Here is a 22767-nt window from a genome sequence, read left to right on the forward strand (position 1 = left end):
TCAGTCTTTACCCAAAAGATTGTGAGGAGGCAAATTTTTGTTAACAACACTAGAATACACTAAAGTTTCTTTAATTTTAGAAACTCAGACTTAACAGTGAATATGGCATTCAGAGATCCATCCATTAGAGCCCCAACTAGTGCTTCTCCTATTACTTCATAAGGTGCCCTAAGCCTTTAATGAATAAAGATGTGACTTTCTAAAATAACTAATACCTTTAATTTTAAAATAAAAATGAAAACAACTGGCTGGCATTGCCCCACGAAGAGTACCATGTTCCAAAATTATAGAAAGAAAGAGAAGCTAAAATTAAGTTATTAGTTCCTGGTGAAAATTTAATGAAGTCGACATAGGTAACACTTATCTTAGAAGCATAATTTTTGACTTAATAATTTGTTATTCCTAAGACCTATAATTATTTGAACAGTTTTTGTAAAAGAGGCACTTGCATGGGGATATGCTAAGACTTAGACAAAGAGGTTAATTTTTTCATCAGCTGGAGTGAGAGAGATTTATGTTATCCAAAAGAGAAGGAAAACAGGCAAGCAAAATCATCCATCTTCCACAATAATGCCCTTCTGTTTATTAACAGCTATGGGGAAGTTTAGACCATCAGTCTACAGTTGAGTTTTGTCTACTTCGTGGCATAAGGGAGGATGAATCAGGAAACTTGTTTGGTTAATTTTAGCCTAGTAAGTTTTTAAAAGCAACTCAGAAGAAGTAAGGCAACACAGTTAGGTATTGATTTTCCCGTCTCAAACCGAGAGTCATAAATTATATGCCATGCCCAAGTTCTTCCTGAAGATATCAATACTCTTCCCATAAGGCCATCTGTGGTTAAATATTTTGATCACTGAGGTGGAAAAATAGACACCAGAGCCAACTGAGATGGGGAAAAGGGGGTGTACCTTTTCTGATGAAATACTGGACCACTCAAATAGATTTCTGTTAAACCCTTTGGTTCACAAAATACATCTTGGGCCACGTTCATTATGGCAACCAAAACACAGTGGCTATCCTGACTACAGATAAGTACAAACACTGAGGGTAGGAAATGGATATCCCAATATAAGAATACAAATTAAAATAAATATAAACCACATTTGTGAGTGCTTTGAAAATACACTGTCTCATTTGGATAAATTTTTATTGTTTGCGCCAACTATTTTTCTGTATTTTTGGTTTAATCATTTTATTTTTCATTCAATCATACACCAGTATTTTTCACTACTTACCTTGGATCAAGTATGATTCTACAAGCTGAACAGACAGGAGTGAACAAGACAGATGAGGTTATGCCCCTTAGAGAAAAATATGTAAACAAATTAATGAACTTATGCAGGTTGTCAGGAAATAGTGCTTAGATAGAGAGCAGTTGGGAGACTCGCTTTAAAGGGGTGTTCAAGAAAGTTCTCCAAGGTTGTGCCAGCATCTGAACAAGGACTTAAACGAGGGTGGGTTTAAGTGAAGAACTGGTGAACCAGTTTTCCTGGATAAGGGATGAATAATGTCCTGAGATGGAAAGCATCTTGGCAAGTATGAAGAATTGAAAAGCTGTGAGTGTATCTGGAAAGTTGTGAGGGAAAGGGCAGTGAGTGCTAGAGTCACTAGGCAGTCAAAATTCTAAATACTAGGTACTCAGAATTCAAAAATGCAAACCCGAAGGGCCTGCTAGGCCAAGTTAAGGAGTCTGGATTTTATTACAATAGCATTTATTATGGAGTTATTATGAGGTATTTTATGACAATCTTCTGCTTAGAGTAAGCCAAAAGTTAATTTAAATTTTTGTAAAAAGCTTTATTGTTCCTTAAGTAACTGCAAAATTCAGTTTCTCCATCTAAATTTGTTTTATTTTTAATAACTTTCAAAAGAACACTACTGTGTAAACCTCAGAAATAGTATGTTTAAGGAAATTTCAAGAGAACTTTGGAATTCCTAGGGAATGTGTTTTGGTGGTTCTTCCAGAAGGAGAGACAAGTTGGTAGAGAAGGAGGGCTGGGGAGGAATCCTGGTAAGTGATTCTGACAAATAATGGAGCATGAGCTTTCACATCAGCCTCGATTCCTTTTTTTTTCCCCCTCTATATCCTTTCACACATTTCACAATCAAGTTCACAAACAGAGAGATTGGCTTAGCTTGATGTAGAGCTTTCAAAACAATGGGTATTTGGTTTCAAAAGACCCTTACACTTACTCTCAGGGATATTTGTAATGAACAGGAACTTGTTAGCTACTCAGAATATTCAGACAGTAGATTCTCTAACACCCACTACGGCGCATGTACACAAACACGCAGTCTCACGCTTTCTCCATCAGAGCATAGTGGAGTCAGGACGTTCTTAGTAACTTGCTGACGTATACCAATCAGCTAACACATCACTCACTGCAAGCAGTAATGCCTCCGTGACAGGAAGGAACATATGCTGATTACTGGGCTGAGGGTGTGCAGGGGGCTTAGTGAGTGAACTGACCCAGCAAAATTTCAACACAGCGAATGAAGAGTTAATGGAGATAGGGGCTTATTTTTTCCTATAGATACTAAATAAACGGAGTAGGGGATGTGATTTCAATGTGCTTATTGAAATTTGAATATGGTTTTAAGAATTTTAATGTATTGTAATGCCTTATCAGATGGCGATATCAAAGTAGTTTCACACAAGCTTTCACATTGGCTGGGACATTTTATTTAAACTAAGGAAGAACTAGAGAACGAAAGGTTGTCTTATATTTGAGGTACAAATCAGTTTCTGTTTCGGTCTACTAGGAAATTATTCAGTAGTGTTTTTCCTAGAAAAGCATCTCGTTTTCTCCTGTATTTGATTTCTTGAAGCATGGTGAATACACTTAACTTGGTCTAAGAGAAATTTTTCTACTTTCTCAATTGCATTAAAAGATAATATTTGAAAATAAATTGAATATTTGAAGTAAAGTACACAGTCTTTTCTAATAATAGGCTTCTGAAACAGACAATGGCCATTTGGCTTCAAGACTGAAAATAATGTTACATCAGCAGCATATCTTCCAGTGTGATTTAGTAGAATGTTTGGTTAGCAGGAAGTATCAGTTTACTAGATTTGTATTTATGGAATGGAATGTTAGTATTTACATTAAAAATAAATGATACCAATCATTTCTGTTACTCATGTGTTACTTTTCCACAGTTTTTCTACCACTTTATGACAAAATTTCTTCCCCTTCTGGAATAATCTACCAAAATTTGATCTGCCTGAGAACATTCCTGAAGTAAGAGGGTTATCCTTTTCCCTTTTTCCTTTCATAATTGTCCTGCTCCCACTGAATTGCCCTTCTTATAATTGCCCTTCTCATCCATCTTGAATCTTACTAGGGTGCGTTGTCCCAAGGAAGAAAAATCTCTGACACACAAAGGAATATTTTTAATATATTGGTGTTGGTGTTGAGAAAGTGAATTACTCCAAAGACTCAGTTTAAAAAATCTTATTGCAGTGTAAGTTGTTACCAATGATTTTATTTCAACAAACATGAAGAAGGACTCAAATAAATTGCCCACTGACAGATCATTAGAAATATTTATGGTGTATCACTCTGATTTTGGCATATAATTCTGAAGGAGTTCAAAGAATTGAGAAACACTGCTTGAACAAAAATCTTTCTATTCCCATGTACTTAATTTCTATGAATAATTTTTTCAGCATTTGCCTTCTCCCTCAAAAAAAACTGAAAAGGAAAAATAGAAATCAAATTGATGTTGAACCTAATTCAACTTAAGAAGCAACTCGCATCTTAAAATCATTTGCAATAAAATTATACTTTCTGTTCAATATTCCCATGTCAAAACTTATTTCCCATTTAAGTTGTTTTGATTAATTATATGTTTTTACTGTTGTAAATGTAATTTAATACTGAAAATATATTTTAACATTTAGAGCATTATAGTCACAGGAAATACTACTACTACTAAAAATAATAACAAAGACTTAAATGTCAATTTACGAATATATTTTTGATGTAGCAAAATATGCTAAGATGATCAATAAAATACTTTAAAGCATAGGTTTATATTATATAAAGATAAAATTCTGCCAAGGATTTGGAATGAAATAGCAATTCAAGGAGATAAAGAAATATGTCAAGTTTTCAACAGTTAAAGAACATGTTCACGTATCATTTAAAGGGATGATATTGTGACTACATCACAAATTACTAAGACCTTAGGAGTCCATGACCCTAGAAAGAGTAATGTAACAGTAGAGTTTAAAAATATACAATATGCCAGAAGTCATATCCTTGGCAACCAATTAAAATAATTATGAAAAAATTTAGAAGTCAACCTAAAAACATTTATGATGATACAAAGCTTTTCAAAATTCTCATAGAAAGAATGTGAGCAAAATTTTTTGAAAAAAACAATGGACAAAGAATGAAACCTCCTTTAGAAGAATAGCAATCTTGCAGAAACAATTTTTACTGGAAGGCAGGTTTATGCAACCAGGAGCTGAAAGCCAAAATCCTCACAATGGCCTGCAAAGCCCTATACTATGTCCACCACCTTCCCTTTCCTACTCTTTTTTCCCTGATCACTCCACTTTAGTGAGACTGCGCTCCTTGTTATACTTCAGACACACTAGACAGGTCCTGCCTTTGACTTTTGCATTGCTTATTTCCCTCTGCCTGAAATACTCTTTCCCCAGGTTTCTTCATGTCTTGTTCTGTGCCCTCCTTCAAGTCATTATCATCTACTCATTGAGGCCTCCCTCTACCATCCTACATAAAATTACAGTTGCCTCAACCCCAACTCTCCCCTGCTTAATCTTTTTTTCCATAAAATAGTACTTTTTATACACATAATACTTTTAACATACAATGGAGTTGAATTATTTATTATTTATTAAGTTTTTAGTCTCTACCCCTCTAGAACGCAAGCCCCATGGAAGTGGAGTTTTTGTCTCTTGCTCACTGCTCTATCTCCAGCACCTAAAACAGCCCCTGGAACTTAGTAGGCATTAAATAAAAGATGTTGCATGGATGAATATGCAAGTTGTTTCTAAGATTCATGGCCTACATGTCAAAGGCTTCTTTAGAAGGAAATGACAAAACCTCTTGTAAAATTTTCTTGTCACTGTCAGTAGAAATAATGGGAGTCTATCATAACTGATTAAGGAACCAAGGAAATAAGCCATCCTTATCCCTATTAGTCATTTATTATAGATGTAATTTATCCTCACGACTAACAAGATCACAAAGAAGCTTACATTCGCTCCTTTATTCATTCTGTCAGTTAGTTAACTAAGTTAGTTAATTGTTCAGCATCTGTTGGCTACTGTGCCATTGGGGCAAAGGTAAAGAGAAATCTGCCCCCGGCTCCCCAGGATAGCACAGGTTAGTAAAATAGGGCACTTTTAGTTTTCCAAATGCATATTTCTTCAAAATGCTTTTCTTTAATTTAAAAAGATATATATAGTTTTACCCACATTTATCTGTAAATTCAATGTACTCCCCAATAGGAAGTTCATGGAATTCGATGAGGTGATCATATAGTGACATGAAAGAACCAAAGGCCAAGAATAACCAATATATTTTGGAAGAGAAGGGAGAATCTGTATCAATAAGCCCTATATCTAATGTCAAGGCTTTTTATAAAGCTATAGTAATTAAAAGTATGGTATTGACAGAGGGATAGACAAATACAATAGTGAAATATAATGGAGAACCCTGCATATATAGAACCTTGCATTATGATAGAAATAGCATTACAGATTAGTCGAGAAAGGATGGATTCTTCAATGGATGACTGGATTGTTTAAAATGATGCTCTTATTATGAAAAAAATCTCCACTCTTACACCCAAAGAAATTTCAGAAGGTCTAAAGGCCCAAATTTAAAAGAAAAATTTAATAATGTTTAGAAGAAAATTTAAGAGAATATACTTAAGATCTTATAGTATGAAAAACATTTCTTTTAAAAAGGACTAAAGAAAAACAGTAACATAAAAGAAAAGATGGATTTACTTGACCAAAGCTATCATAAGTAAATATAAAAGATAAGCACAGAAGGGAAGGATATACTTGCTTTTATATAAGGAATCAAAGATCATTATATAGTATGTATTTATAATATATAAAGAGTTTGTATCAGTCAATAAGAAAAATACCCCCAAATCAATAAATGGACAAAGGATAAATTGAGAGACTAAGTTATCCAAGTCACCAATAAACAAATGAAAAATGCTCATGCTCAGAAATGAACCAGAATGTTCAAATTAAACCAGTTAACAAAAAAACATTTCATATTCATTAGACTGGCAAAAATGTAAGTCTAATAATGCCAAGTGTTGGAGAAAATGTGAAGTAAATCTCACATAATGTTGACTGGTGGTTAAGTTGGTCGAAAAACCAGGGAGAGCAATTTGGATATATGTAATTAGTTTATAATGTTCAAACACTTTGATTTAGCAACTTGTTAGTATTTACCTTACATAAACTCTTGCATAGGTGCACAAGGAACCATACGCAGGCATGCTCATTGTGGCTTCCTAACACAAATATATATTAGAAATAACAAATCAACAAAAGACTGGATGAATGGTGTCTTATTTTCACATGGAATATGAAAAAGAAGTTAAATAAAGTAGATCCATATATGTCAAAATGATGAAATTAAGGAAAAAAGCAAGTCAGAGTAAAATGTCTACAATACACAATTCAATGCTATGTTGCTTACAGTTACATATATATGTAATAAAGTTGGGTAGATGGAAACTACCACCAATTCCTCCCAGTTCCAAAAGTCCATAACACCCCATACACAAAATACATCTTCTATATTTGTGTTTTCTGGGTAACTTTTATCAAGCTATTATAATAATTCAAAAGACAGAAACAGTTACCTTCTTCCCCAGGAAATTCTTCCCATATCATGGTTTTAATTAACATCTGTACATGTATCCCCTTTGCCCCAATCTGTCTCCCTGTCCCACATTGCTCCTTCGGATATCAGAGCTGCGTATTGCTATAGTTCCCTAGATATTTCCACTTGGATGCCCACCAAGCACCTAGAACTTAATGAGTGAAAGATGGAACTCATCTTACCTCGCCCCCCTTGCTCTTCACCTGCCTCAGGTTCCTATTGCAGAGAATGGCTCAGCCATCTAACAGATTACTCGGTGGACAGGATCCCCACCTCCTCCCTCTTCCTCAGTCCCCACATCCAATTACAAAGTACTGTCAATCTCACTTGTCAAATATTTATTTCAGCCTTCCTTTTCTCACCATTCCAAATGTGGAAGCATGCCCAAGCCCCCTTGTCTTCAGGCCAGATTATTACCACAGCCTCCTAACTACTCATCTATTCCCCACAATGAAGCTAAAAAGCAAATCTAACTGTACAAGTTCTAAGTGCAATGCTTCTAGCATGCAAATCTGACCTTGGTATGTCCCCAGCTTAAAATCTTACAATGGTACCTACTTGTCCTTAGGATAAAGGTCAGACTTCTCAATACAGTTACAGGGTTCTTTCTAATATGATGTTTGCCTCTTTCCCCTCCCCATTTATTACTGTGCCTTCCTCTTCTACTCAGCACTCCAGCTAAAGTGAACTTCTTTTAATTCCTTCTTTAGATATGTTTCCTCAGGCCTCTAGGACTTTATTCATGTGATGCTATTATATTTACTCATTCTCCTTCACCTTTATCCAGTTAACTTCTGCCCACTGTATATACTGTTTCTTTCCATTCGCAAGTCTGAATTCTATCATACCCCTCTTTTGTGCTGTTCTTAGGCTGCCACATAATGGGTGCACTGTTCAACTGTAGGGGGCGCTCTTCACATTGGTCTATGTAAATGGTGCCCCTGAAGTTGTGCAATGTGGTAGTCATATCTATAATGTCTCTATCACGGTGCTAACTGCACTGTAATGTAATTGCCTGCCGACTTGTCTTTCTCACTGTTTCATTAAGTAGATAAGGGGCATCACACCTGAGACTAGAAGTCAATTAAAAAAAACAAAACCCACTGACTCTTCACCTTTGTCATGAGGTCATATAAGCACATATCCTCTACTTACACACCAGGATATCATCTCAGGGAAAGAAACAGAAAGGACAGGCCACCTAAGAAACTGAACATTTTTATCCCAATAAAAGTAAGATATAAAAGTAAGTATGCAATGAAATATAAGCTCCGTGATAGCAGGGATTTTTGTTTGTTTGTTTGTTTCTGTTTGGTCCATTGCTGATTCCTCTGACTCTAGAAGCAAATCTTAACGCCTGGGAGTCCTGAAGAAAGGTTTGCTGAATGAATGGAGTCATTTGTTTCATGATTATTATTGTAGACCTGTACTTCACCTGGATTGAGGGCCCATAAAGAATACTAGAATGGAGCTAGACAACCATCCATGTTGCTGTTTTGTGTTAAATGAATGGCTCTCCTACATGTATCAGGTTAAGAAATTGCAATTCGTTAGCATCAGTCAGCTTTGTACGGTTCTTTAATTCATCTGGGGACAAGGCAGAAGAAAGGAGAAAAAAACTCATGGGGAGTAGAATCACAAGAAAGGTAAATACACACTTTGGACTGCCTGGCTTTTTAACAAGTAACATTTATATAGCATCTTACAGACCCACAGAACTTCCACACACGTGATCTCCTCTGCTCTTCTCCAGGGAAGGCAGAGACCGAGCGGCCATTTCCTTCCTGTCAGGATAAGACAGAATCTCTCCACCCTAAATAGAGTTCCTGTTAAAAGTTTCTTTTACATCTTAAAGGTCATAAATGAAAACATAATCATCAGGAGTTGTTTGTTATCTCTCAATTGTGTTTATTTTAAAGGAAGTTTTCTATCTGTTAGAGAAGAAACAGAAAAAAAAGAAAAACTTTTATGGAACTGGGTTGCTAGGTTAAGGTTTCATAAATTCTTTTCCACCTAATCCTAGGATTCCATGAAAATGCGCTGAGATTTATGGATGTATTAACCAAGAAGGTCTGTCTCTAAATAGTTTAGTGATGATTATGATTTCTTTTGTATTTCCTACCGAAAAATACCACTGAATCTAGTCTTTCCTCCTTTCCCACTCCCAACTACATATTTAAATTCACTCTGTGGTGATGTATTTGTTCCCAAGTTCAACTGAAATCTAAATTAAAAGATAACAGAATAACGGAACTGCTTGGTCAAGTTTCTATTTTTAAATATTTTTAAACGATATAACTTTAAACACTGGAAAACTCCTGGGTTAGTTTTTTCCTTTATTGTCACTCACATTAGTATGTGTCAGTTATTGTTAAATAGAGTCCTTTTTAACATAGATTTTGAAGAACGGACTTCTTTTAAAAGGAGTACACTGTATCTAACAATTCAGCAATGGATTACGTGTTTGGAGAAATATGATCTTACTTGTTATACCATAATTTAGTTCATGTTCAATAATATTTCACTCAGTTTATTTGATCTTGGCATAATTTGAAGAGATAAATGATATAAACATGTTTCAGTGCCAGCTTAAACAAATTCTATTGATATTTATCTCTGGTAAAATGTGACTTGAGGCTGGATGATAGAATGTCACAGTGTCAGACTAGTTTTTATTAGCTTTTAAATTGTGCTACCCCAGACCAACTGGTGCCTTACTCAAAGAATTATTTCTCAGAGCACCACGGTTGCACATCCATTCTTAATGAGATTGGGCAATGCAGCCATTTACTCATGATGCAAGTAGATTTAGTCTTCTCTATTGTCCATAACTGTGACAAGTGAAAATGTATTTATTTTTCCTAGCCTTCATTCAAAAATTGCATAATATCGAAGTACACGCTTGTCTTCTTAATTCATTTACTTCTATGATGCATCGTAATGAAGTAGTTTTTAAAGCTTTTGCCCAGCTATAACTCCAGCTGTTTTCACTGACAGAAATTTTTATGCCAAATCTAGTAGCGATCTTCAATTTCAGTATTAGCACCTCACCCTGAAAGGTTAATTTTGCCATCAGTATAACTAAAGCTCAAATTAACTACCTCCCAGCTGAATGTTGCTTCAGTTATTGAAAGCAGAGTACAACTGCTTACGGTGAGTTGCCATCCCATAGAAGCTTTTCTTGATGACATTCAGAAGGGTAACTAATTTGCTTCCAACTCAAAAGATGCCCTGGCAGCAAAAGACCTTCATTCTAGCCTTCAACAGAGCGCTGCTCGCCGTTCTCCTCCTGGAAACAAATATCTTCAGAAAAGAAGGGCAGCCCAGGATCCAGCCCCTGGTACTGAGGATGAGACACTGCAGGGGCCATGGAGATTTCCTGTGCCTCCAGTGCTGGTGAGCAACCAGGGGAAAGTAAAGGGAAGGATGGAAGAGAAAGCCTTAGGACTTTTAACATTTCAACTGCTTTATATTCCCCAAAGCTATTACCCACATGGGAGGCATATTTCTGTAGTTGTTATTGATTGTTGCCTGTTTTACCCAAATCTCCCACTTTTTCTTAGTGAAGAAAGAAGAAAAAAAGAGAGCTTACCAGATAAGCAATAATGAAACTAGATTTCTTCATTTACCTTCCATTTCAGAATCAGTTGCATGAAAAGGCAGTATTTGTTTAAGTAATTTCGCAATCTAAAGAGTCAAAAGTGTGTGGATGAATTCCTTTAATAATTGTTGGTAACCACCGGAAACTGTACTATTGCAAAAGTGTTGTGGATTGTCAATGAGTTGGTATCTAATGGGGAAAAGCCCAGATATTTTTTAGAAATTAAAACAAAATCTCATTGTGAAGTTGCTGCTCAAAAACACAATATTCATGAAACTTTTCCAATATAGATAATTTGTGCTTTGATGTTTAAGCTCTACTAAAAGCTCCATGACTTTATGGAACATCTTCTAGAAACTGAACTCTGAAACAAAACCTTCTGGTGTTGCTTTTGTGAGTGAAGTTGTAATAAAATCAAATACATGCATAAAGGGCTAAACATTAACGTTTTAAAGAGGTCCAACTGCATAAATAACTGCAGTCTAAAAACTCCAATAACTCCAATAATTCCAAAGCTCCAACACTAGAGGAAAAATTAGAATATCTAGAGGTTTCTGCAGAACTTCTTGCAATATTTTGGCTCCCCATGATGCAGAGACATGAAAAGAAAGTCCTCCAATGTGAGGGTCATCTTGAAATGAATGGTCTCCAGCCCATACATACTCTTTAAACATCTTGTTCTTTCTTAGGTTATCTTCTGAGAATAAGCACTCAGAACATGAATTATCTTTTCTACAAATCACCACAGTTGTTGATTATGTTTTGATGTAATCTGTGGCTTTAGAGTTGATTCAAGTTGATCACTGCAACATCATTCATTCATTCAATCATTCATTCACTCAATAAACTTATTTTGAATTACCTGATGTTTAATTTGTTCCACGAACTACGAAAACGATGGACATAAAATGTCAAACAAAAATGTTCCTGTTCTTTCGGTTGACAGATAAATCAGGAAGGCTAATATATAAGCCAAAATTATTTTGCCAGATTGACAAAGGGGTGAACAAAACTACTGGACAAAGGAATGCATAAGCAAATGAATTTTATGAGTGAGCATGCAAATTTTGACAGTTATAAGTCTTACTTTACGGTTTAAAAAAAGGTTTTGGGGAGAACTGGTTTTATATGAGTCAAGGTGCAAGGAACAGCCAGGACCAGATAATGTTTGGCCTTTAATGCAATACTAAGTACTTAAAGCTTTATCCTGTAAGCTGACGCTTCTCAAAGTGGTTTCCACAGACCACCAGTGGTCTCCACTGAGCAACCAAGTTGTCCGGAGATGGTCAGGTTACTGTAGAAGTTTAGGTAATAAGCAATTTCATTCATGTACATTTCAGAGATTTGGAATATAAAAGTAATTATGTTTTTTATAGAAAACATGTCATCATTATGATCATTACAGTCTTTAAAATTATGCATGTGTTACAGGGAATTAAAATAAAAGTTACAACAAGGACCAGGCAGATTATGTGTATAAATGAAGCAGGTCGTGTGTAACTTGCTTTTTAGTATCCAAAACAAAAATGGAATATAAATCTGTGTGTGCTGGGAAAAGCAAGACATCCAAACTTATATAACCAGAAAAAGTCAATGGTGTTTCTCCTATATGACTTTTTTAATGTACAGTATCATCATTAACCATTATTTTCATATCTTAAAAGTGCTTGACACTATGCTAATAATTAGATTATATTGAAGATCAAGCAGAAAAGATCCTTTCTACTATCAAAATTACTGTATTGACTTCTCATTAACATAATTTTGGAAAAAATCCATGTTTATCATGCAACTGATAATCTCCGTTAATGAACATGTGCATCTGAGAAGGGAAACTGGAGAAATTAACAGGAAGGTAAATATTCAAAAATATGCCCATCCAGCTACAAGGATACATTATACAACACATAGCCAATATATTTTTTTTAAACATTCTACTAATTAGTTAATTTATTTATTTTTGGCTGTGTTGGGTCTTCTTTTCTGTGCGAGGGCTTTCTCTAGTTGCGGCAAGTGGGGGCCACTCTTCATCACGGTGCGCAGGCCTCTTACTGTCGCGGCCTCTCTTGTTGCGGAGCACAGGCTCCAGACGCGCAGGCTCAGTAGTTGTGGCTCACGGGTCCAGTTGCTCCGTGGCATGTGGGATCTTCCCAGACCAGGGCTTGAACCCGTGTCACCTGCATTGGCAGGCAGATTCTCAACCACTGTGCCACCAGGGAAACCCCTAGCCAATATTTTATAATAACTATAAATGGAATATAACTTTTAAAAATTGGGAATCACTGTGTTGTACACCTGAAACTTATATAATTTTGTACATTAGCTATACCTCAATTAAAAAACCTAGCCATTGGTTTTTAATGATAATGACAATACCTATTTGTTGAACACCAAGTATTCTGTTATTACCTTTCAAATGTGTTTATTATCTCCCATTTGTAAAATAACTCTTTAAGGAAATTATTATTACCCCCATTTTATACAGATGAGGAGAACAAATTCAGATTCTATTATCTGAAAGTTCTTATGATTACATAACATTACTCATGGTGCTGTGCAAAGAGGTAAAGCCAGAGTTTAACCAAGTTTTGTTGACTTCTAAACCCATGAGCCTTCCCTTTTACTCTGCTACCCTTCCGCTTTAATCCATGTAAAACTGTGCCAACAGCATACTGAATAACACGTTGAGTTAGTATAATTGTTTTTAAATTGATTTTTAAAACTAATCCGTTTTTAGCAATACTTTTATTTCATACTTTAACCTTTCTTTTCTCCTCTCACTATTTTTTTACCCAAAACATACTTAATAAAGAAGTTCACCAATCTTGAAATAACCATAAACTCTATAAATATAGGAGACAATATTTTCAAAATGTCAGGCTTCATATTGATTATATATGTCTCTAGTGATAAATTTCATAAATCATTTTCTCCCTATTATTTCTCCTGGAAGTAACCACTGTATTCAAATTTACTGTTTATGAATGTCAAGTTCTACCAGCATAAGGACATTTCCTTAAAAATAGAACTTTTCCTATAATGTTTGACTCATGGAGCTCTTTCCAGCAATTTCAGAAAGTACTCATGGAACCTAATTAAGTTGTTCTTCAGATATTATAATAATAAATTAGATCTTAGATGAATTACTTATTGTGACATGAGAAAGTCAAGCAAGATAACCTGGACAAATACATTCAGCCTCAAATAAGTGAATGGTCACTGAAGATGATGAACTGAGAAAGGGAAGAGATGATGATAGAAAATAAAGTATAGCAAAAATAAATGTACATATTCAGCATTTTCATCAAAAGACAAAAGAAAACATAGCTAATGGTTTACTCAATCATTCTATCGTTTCATTGTCATTACAAAAGGAAAAAAATCAATAGAAATTTCCATCACTATGAGATACAGAATGATAATCCCTGTCATTCCATAGTACTCTTTCTAAATGAAACTCTATAGCCATGTCAAGTAAGTAAATTGTACATAATTTCTAAACATGATCTACAAATAATTAACAATCATATTCCTTATTAAAATATAAAGCACTCAATTTGTCTAATTATAAAACTCATCATCTTTCCTCCCCCAGAAGAAAACTAAACTCTTTCTTAAATTCCCATTTTAAGTAATGACACTGTTGTTGGTTTAAACTTTCTCCTATCAGTAATAATTTTCATGCCTCTTTCTAGTGTGAGAAATACATTCCCAACTAAACTTTAAGTTAATTTAATTATTACAATAAACTAGCAGTGATAATTAAATTTAATTAGCAAGAAGATTAGAAAATAGAGAATATTTTTTCACAGAAAAACTAACATTTTATTCTTATTACTATTTAAAAATATCAGAGGAGGCAACTAATAAGCACTCAAACATTTCTGAAAATCCACAGAACCATTTACATGTAATATAGCAAAGGAAACCATAAACAAAGCAAAAAGACAACCCTCAAAATGGGAGAAAATATTTGCAAATGAAGCAAACAACAAGGGATTAATCTCCAAAATATACAAACAGCTCATGCAACTCAATACCAAAAAAACAAACAACCCAATAGAAGTTCTAAATAGACATTTCTCCAAAGAAGACATACAGATGGCCAAGAAGCACATGAAAAGCTGCTCAACATCACTAATTATTAGAGAAACGCAAATCAAAACTACAATGACGTATCACCTCACACCAGTTAGAATGGGCATCATCAGAAAATCTACAAACAACAAATGCTGGAGAGGGTGTGGAGAAAACGAAACCCTCTTGCACTGTTGGTGGGAATGTAAACTGATACAGCCACTATGGAGAACAGTATGGAAGTTCCTTAAAAGACTAAAAATAGAATTACCATATGACCCAGCAATCCCACTACTGGGCATATACCCAGAGAAAACCACAATTCAAAAAGACACATGCACCCCAATGCTCATTGCAGCACTATTTACAATAGCCAGGTCATGGAAGCAACCGAAATGCCCATTGACAGACGAATGGATAAAGAAGATGTGATACATATATACAATGGAATATTACTCAGCCATAAAAAGGAATGAAATTGGGTCATTTGTTGAGACGTGGATGGATCTAGAGACTGTCATACAAAGTGAAGTAAGTCAGAAAGAGAAAAACAAATATCGTATATTAACGCATATATGTGGAACCTAGAAAAATGGTACAGATGAACAGGTTTTCAGGGCAGAAATTGAGACACAGATGTAGAGAACAAATGTATGGGCACCAAGGGGGGAAAGCGGTGGGGTGGTGGTGGTGGTGGTGTGATGAATTGGGCGATTGGGATTGACATGTATACACTGATGTGTGTAAAATTGATGACTGATAAGAACCTGCTGTATATATTTTTAAAAATGTGACAGAAAGTTGGTAACGCACTCATTTCCATTTTTCTGACAGTGTTTTATTCTTGAATCTGTAATACAAAAATACAATGAGATTCTTCCAGAATTAAAAGCAAAAGTTTTCTGAGACAGAAAATACGTGCCTTTACTTCCTCTCTAATTAACAAGAGAAAAATAAACATAGCATCTGGGACATGAGCATGCTAAAACAACACTACTATGTAAATACTACTATTCAACCCATTTTCAAGATCCTGGTCAGAACACTTTCAAATACTTTGGTGTTACTCCCAAGTTAGAAATACATGGTATTATTTTAAATAGGGAATATTTCTAAATACATTTTATGATTATCTAAATAACAAAAATAAACAAACAAACAAAAACTCGGGCTAGATCCAGAATCATTTCTTCTAAACTCATAGTCTAAGAATAGTCACTGGACTTTATCTTCATGCAGTTCACAAATGGCAGTTGGATAAAAGAGGTAGCAAGGAACACTTGAAAATGTCTTTCTCCCCAAAAGATATTCTAATAAATCCTTTCAGGGGAATCAAAATTTATCAAGAGGAAAGTGATTCTTAAAGAAATGTGTCTGTTTGAAGGATTCACTAATTTAACATTTATATATTGATTGCCATATAAATGCCAGGATCATGCTGGGAAAAAGATGCACAAGACATTATTCCTATTCCCCAGATGGCTTACAATTCACTGGGAAGCTAAGATATGAACACAAACAAGTGGGATATCAGGCAGTAGAAATTGTAATAAAGACACTTCTTAAGAAAAGCATCCCAGGAACTCACTAAAGAAGTTCACTGGCAGCTGGGGCAATTAGAAGAGCTCCCTGTGGGCATCAAATCCGAAAAGCAATGTGGCATTTGTGTTAGTAGATCTATGGGAGCAGAACTGCTGGCTGAGGAGATTGTGTAAAGCAAAACAATAGATGTGCATGAGATGGAAATATGTAAAACAGGGTCACCACCAAGTGGGGTTTCAAGACAAATAACCGGGAAGTGATGGGTTGGATCAATTAGTGGAAAAAGAATCTGAAATAGAGGTTAAGATTTAATAAGGTACTAAATGGAGCATACCTAGCAGAACATCAGGATAATTGTTATATTCTAAATGGGAAGCGAGGGTGTATTCCATTTTTGCTAGTCTGAAAATATCACTTGCCCTTGTTGAAGTGGCCCCCATCTGAACATGTATGAGAATCACCGTCACAGAAAATAATTCAGAATCATTTATAAATATGATTTGTTGGACCAAATCAGTAAAACGTAAAATTCATAAATCAGGCTGGTTTTGCTCTCTCCGTTAACAATAGTCTGTGACCATCATGTTTCTTATCAGCATCTATTTCGGGGAATATGCACAGACATGAGTAGCCTTTTGCTAAGATGTAAAAAACAAAATGCTCCATCCGATCAGTGGATTTGCTTGGACATTTTATAGTATCATAAGTGCAATTCAAAGAGGACTCCCCAAAACCACACCGGGTTTTCAGGGAGCAGCATGGGTGATGGTACACATTTCCTCCCTGGGATCGAGTCTCAGCCACTTACCAAGCCAACACCGAGCACCACGAGCCATGACCCTCGCATTTGAAGCAACGTGCCACGATGCAAACACAAAGAAAGACGTGGCATGGGATTCTTCACTTTCGTCGTATCCACTTGTTTTTGTAGATATATTAATAAATATATAAGAAACATTTTGGAAAAAATCATTAAGCTAATCTCTATCTCTTTGCCACTTGCAGAAATATTTTCAACACTGAATTATTCCATTTTAATTAGGTTATTTAATTTTGACTTCATTATTAATGATGAACAGTAGAGAAATATATGCTAAAATGATACACTAACATTTAAAATACTTTAAAATGTAATTGTAAATTTAGAATGTAAACGTCTAAACACACTTTTTATAATTACATGTTTTCATTTTCATGAATTTACATGTATACATGTATAATATCATGTTGGCACCAAGTGCATTTATTGAATCCTGAACTAGTGATTTATATGTACTATTACTAGGCTTGAAACAATACTGCATGCTAGATATTTTTAATTCATTCTGCAGATGAGGAAACTAAATCCAGAGGGGTAATTTGCCCAAGGTTATAACGCTTGTACAAGGAGAAGCTAAAATTTTAAAGGTCTCTAGCTATAAAATGTGGGGGTTTTTTGTTATTTTAAAGACACTCAATTGAATTCTTAGTATGTTTAGTATTTCCATGTAGATTTCATCTAATCCTCATAAAAATTCTATATAGTACATCATACTATGGAACCTGTTCTACAAAGTGAAAACCAAGGCAGTGAAAAGTTAAATAAGTTATCCACATTCATTTGGTGGTGAGCAGTGGTGTCTAGTTACGTAATTCAATAGAGCAAAGATATAAATTAATTTTTCTATATGAAACGTAGAACAGCATTTGTTTCCTAAATTAATTTAACTCAACACTACCATTGTTATTATGATGTGATCTTTTAATGCTTTGGGATCTAAGTATTGTGTTGCTCCCAGTAGGTCCTAAGCCTTTGGTGGATATTTTTCTTTGCATTTTAATGCTGTATCTATTTTGAAAAATCCTTCTGAAGTATATGGTTCACTGGAATAGACGCTACTGGAAAAAAAAAAGCCTAGGAGTGGTCAATTATTAAACTAGGACAGAATAAATATAGTATAAGTTTTGCCTACCATTTGCTAATCTGCATGTGGTTTATAATTTCACATACAACAAACATTGATTCTCTATTCATTTTAAAATATAAAATACCTAACATTCACTTGTTGTATTTGAAAGAAAATGAATAGATCTATCAATATAAAAATGCCTTATTTTGTTCAAAAACTATACAAGCTTAGCAATTACATAATTCTCCATTAGTCATTACTTATGTCTGACACATTGATTATTACCTCTCCCCGCTCCCACGCTGACTCATTGAAAAGGAAAGAAAAATATGCTTGAATGGGTTCTACTTTCTACTTTTCAATAAAATGTTGAAGCTAGATGTTTAAAGCTAGATACTGACTTCTTACCTGCATGCAAAGTATTTGCCTATTTAAAAAAATCTAAAATATAATAGTTGACTTTGCAGAGTCCAGTGGTTAGCCCACCGCGCAGCAAAGAAGACACAGAGTGAAAATGCCTTCTCTCTGTGTGGCGTCCCCTCCACTACTAGCAGTTTACAGAGACAGAGCAGTCTTTGCCCATGTCGGAGTGTGGTCTGGGCATTGTCTGAGCTTGGCCTTCTCAGGAACAGATGTCTTACTAGTGGTACCATACAACTCTATATCTTATCTGCAGGGTGATCCTTGTTGTTTTTTTAAAGGTTATATTCCATGTATAGTTATTATAAAGTAGTGGTTGTATTTGCCATTGTACAACAATATATCCTTATAGCTTATTTTATACCTAATAGTTTGTACCTCTTAATCCACTACCCCTATCTTGCCCCTCTCCTTTTCCCTCTCCCCTCTGGTAACCATTAGCTTGTTCTCTTTATCTGTGAGTCTGTTTTGGTATATTCCACTAGTTTGTTGTGTTTTTTAGATTCCACATAAAAGTGATATCATACAGTATTTGTATTAGTCTGACTTATTTCACTTAACATAACACCCTCCTAGTCCATCCATGTTGTTGCTGATGGCAAAATTTCATTCTTTTTCATAGCTGAGTAGTATTCCATTGTATATATATATGCCACATCTTCTTTATCCATTCATCTGTTGATGGACACAGGTTGCTTCTATCTCTTGGCAATTGTAAATAATGCTGCTATGAACATTGGGGTGCATGTATCTTTTCAAATTAGTGTTTTGTTTTTTTCAGATATACCCAGGAGTAACCTTTGGTTTTGGCAGTCCAAAAACAATTTCTAGTCTCCAAGCTTGTTCCTAATCCTCTCCCCTTACATGCATCATATATAGAGAGGATAGATGTTTCTTCAGACCAATTGATGTTGCACTGCATCTTCAACTTATACAACCAGCCTGAGAGAGAACCAGCTAAGCCGATGCTGCCATGTAGAAAGCCCAGCCTTGTGTGATTTTTCACACTATCATAAGCCTAGCCAGAGGGCTCAAGAAATGATATTTTCTTATATTGGTGATCAGAGAATCTCAGAAATTTAGAACCATGAGACATCTTTTAGCTTATATAGACCAGCTCCTTTATTTCTCAGGGAAAGAAACTCAATCCCAGAGAAGTGGAGTGGCCTTTCTTACCCCACGCAGTGAGTGAGGAGCAGACTCATGGCTAGAGTTCATGTTTTCTGACTGAGTGTCCTTTCCTGTCAGTTCCAGCTCCCTTCCACCTTCTGCATGACGTCAGCAGGGAAGAATGTTTAGAGCCGGCAGTTGCTACTTTCTCCTCCTCCCAATGCATTGTGACAGTTTTGGGAAAAGTGGGGACCCCTGAGGGAGCGGACGAAGGTGCATTATGACTCCCTGTTTGACTCATGTCAGCATAGCCCTTTCCCATTTGGGGGGTGCCGCTTCCCCTCCCCTTTTAAGTCTTCCAGTTTATACTAAGTTGGCATTGCTTTTCTCAGGTCAAGAATTGACTAAACAGGAGCATGGGGGAGGGTTGGTATTTTTGTCTGTTTGCTCTTGCTGTAAAGTTCAGGCCATGTAGGGGTCATTCTGAATTTGAGCGGAGATTAGAGTGAAATGTGAGAGCAGGAGAACACTTTTCCAGATGAATCTGTATTTAATTAAGCAGTCAAGCCAATCTAACTCTGACACTTGACAGCTTAACTTTCTGATATTGAAAAGCAATTTGTGAGGTACAGCATTTATTAAAAATAAACATAAAGGCCAAACTAAGATGTTAACATTTAAGGTGATGGACAGTAATATTGTTATATCTAATCCCAATGGCATTATAATTATCTTACTAATTATACCAACCTTATCACCTTAACTTTTCTCAGCACTTAGAAAGGATGTTATAATAGAAAATTCCATGGATGAATTTTAAGTAAAAGACAATTATACCCTAAAATATCATCTTTTTAAGTTTAACTAGAAAATTACATAGAAAAAATGTAAAATATAAGGATGAGTTCAAAAGCAAAAAAATAAATCATTTATATAATTTTATAACAATTATTTACTATATGGTTGTTTCAATATTCACTTAATTCTGTTTACTATTTCATCTTTTTATGTCAGAATGTTTATACTGACAACTATGCTTAGTATAACAAGAAGACAGTATCAATTTACATAGTAGGAGATACTGTTAGTTTCTTTTTGTGGATAGTTATGAAATAAATGGAAATTAAAACAATGAAACATCATTTTATATCTACGAAATTCATACAAAATATCTGCTTAGTATGTTGAAATTGTTAGACTTCAAAATATGTGGTTAATTGTAAAGTCATTAAGCCCTAAAAAACTTTACATTAAGCCCTAAAAATCTAGCTCTCTGTAACCCAGTAATATCATCCCATTCAGTTTGGGCTAAAATATATATATGTTTCTTATTACAAATTTTTTTTCTAATATCAAAAATCTGGATATTGTAACTGGTTAGAAATTTTGGAACTAAAGTATGGCAAAGCAACTGTCGGCATGTTCTATAGCCATTAAAAAATATAATTTAAAGACCAGGTGTTAATATGAAAAAGCGTTTATGTTTTAACAAAATGTGAAAAAATAGAATACATGTGGTTGTTGGCAGCGTGTCTTTTTCATCATGTGAGGAACACAGAAGGGAAAGCCAGAAAATGAAAACTGATTTATGCTACGTGGCGTTTTGTTTCTCTCATTGTGTTAGCTAGTTCAGTTAAAAACATGATGTCTCTGGTATCACAAACAAGATGTAAGATATGAAATAAAAGTTCATGTTTAAAAAAAAATTAGGAATTTCTCTAAGAAATGAAACAGATTAAAGAAATCGCTTCCAAAATCACAGAAAACAGAATGAATCCCTATAAAAAGACAAATTACCTAAGCAAAACCATAAATTTAAAAAGTAAAAATTAAGCCATGGAAAAAATGATGCAATATTTTGATTTTTTCCCGAATGTCACTGACATTTTTATAGATGAACAGTGATATTATATAAACGATTTCTAAACTGATGCTTGCGTATTCAATTTGTGTGTGAAATTCATTTCTCATCTCTCTATCCTGAAGCCATTGTAGAAAAATACTTTGAGCTAAACCAACTGGTTAATCCTTAGATTTCTATCCCCCCAGCATATAACTGTTTGCTACCTTTGAACTATGATGAAATCATTGAAGTATCTAAAGTGAAGCTTTAAAAAAATCTATTTAACAAATTAGTAATTCATGTTCACATGGCAACAAATATTTAGCTATCTTTTTCAAAAAAGAAGTTTTTGAAAAGTATTTGTTGCAATTAAGATTTAGGTAGAAAAAAAGTACATACTGATGTCCACCACATATTACAAATAAAGGTGAGCATAACACATTGCATCTATACGTCAGCTAGGTAGCTTTTGAAACTGATGTTAAATGCAAAACAACATTCTAAGATAGCTTTTTAGTAAAAAATCCCAGATGATTTTGTGGGATTCGAGAATAAAAGGAATCTGTGCATTACTTCTGAGGTAGACATCCAAGAAAAAGGAGCAAGACTCCAAAGAGGAAATGACTGTAGATTATGTAGGTATCTAGTCATGCGGACCTCAGACAAGTTCTCAGAGATTTCCTGGGCCCCAGGAGCTTGAGTTGCTGATGCTCCCAGGAGTGGCAGAGGAGAAAGAAGGAAAGCAGCAATCAGCTTTTGGGGGAGCCCAAAAGATGTTATTGGTAACATGTGAGGACTGGTGGCTGAGCTCCAAATAAGCCAATGGATGCCTCCAAAGACGCTAGTTTGAATAGATGTCTTTTAGAGCCAGATAGACATCTATTCTGTAGTTCCTGCAAGACTCAAAACTGAATGAGAACATAGAAAACATAGATGGGATCCTCCAATCGACTAAGTTGTTGTCACCTTGACTGTGCAGGGTAAATGTTTGCTAAGTGATTAAAGCCTACAAATGCCCTGTCTTGGTTTGAGAAGTTAATTCAACCTTATTGTTAATTAGGGGGAAATTTCTGCCAGAAGTCTGCAGAAAATCTGTAACATGGTACTTAAAAGAAAGATGGTAGCATCCTTTTTAGAGATGTATAAGGATAAATAATCAGATTTTAAAAGCACAGATGCAAGGGAAAAACTAACAACAAGAAAAAAGAAAAAAAGTTAAAGCAACGCACAATAAAAAGAGAAATAAAAATAAGAAAAGGCATGTGAAGTTCAGATAAAAATCTAACTTCTAATTATTCAGCATTATAAAATTATTTTAATATTTCATAGAAAATGCCAAATTCAACATCATTTTTTTAACTATGATTTTATTTTATTTATTTATTTTGTAACATCTTTATT

The sequence above is a fragment of the Balaenoptera borealis genome, assembly GCF_965194805.1.
Source record: "Balaenoptera borealis genome assembly, chromosome: 5".
In the NCBI taxonomy this organism is placed as follows: Eukaryota; Metazoa; Chordata; class Mammalia; order Artiodactyla; family Balaenopteridae; genus Balaenoptera; species Balaenoptera borealis.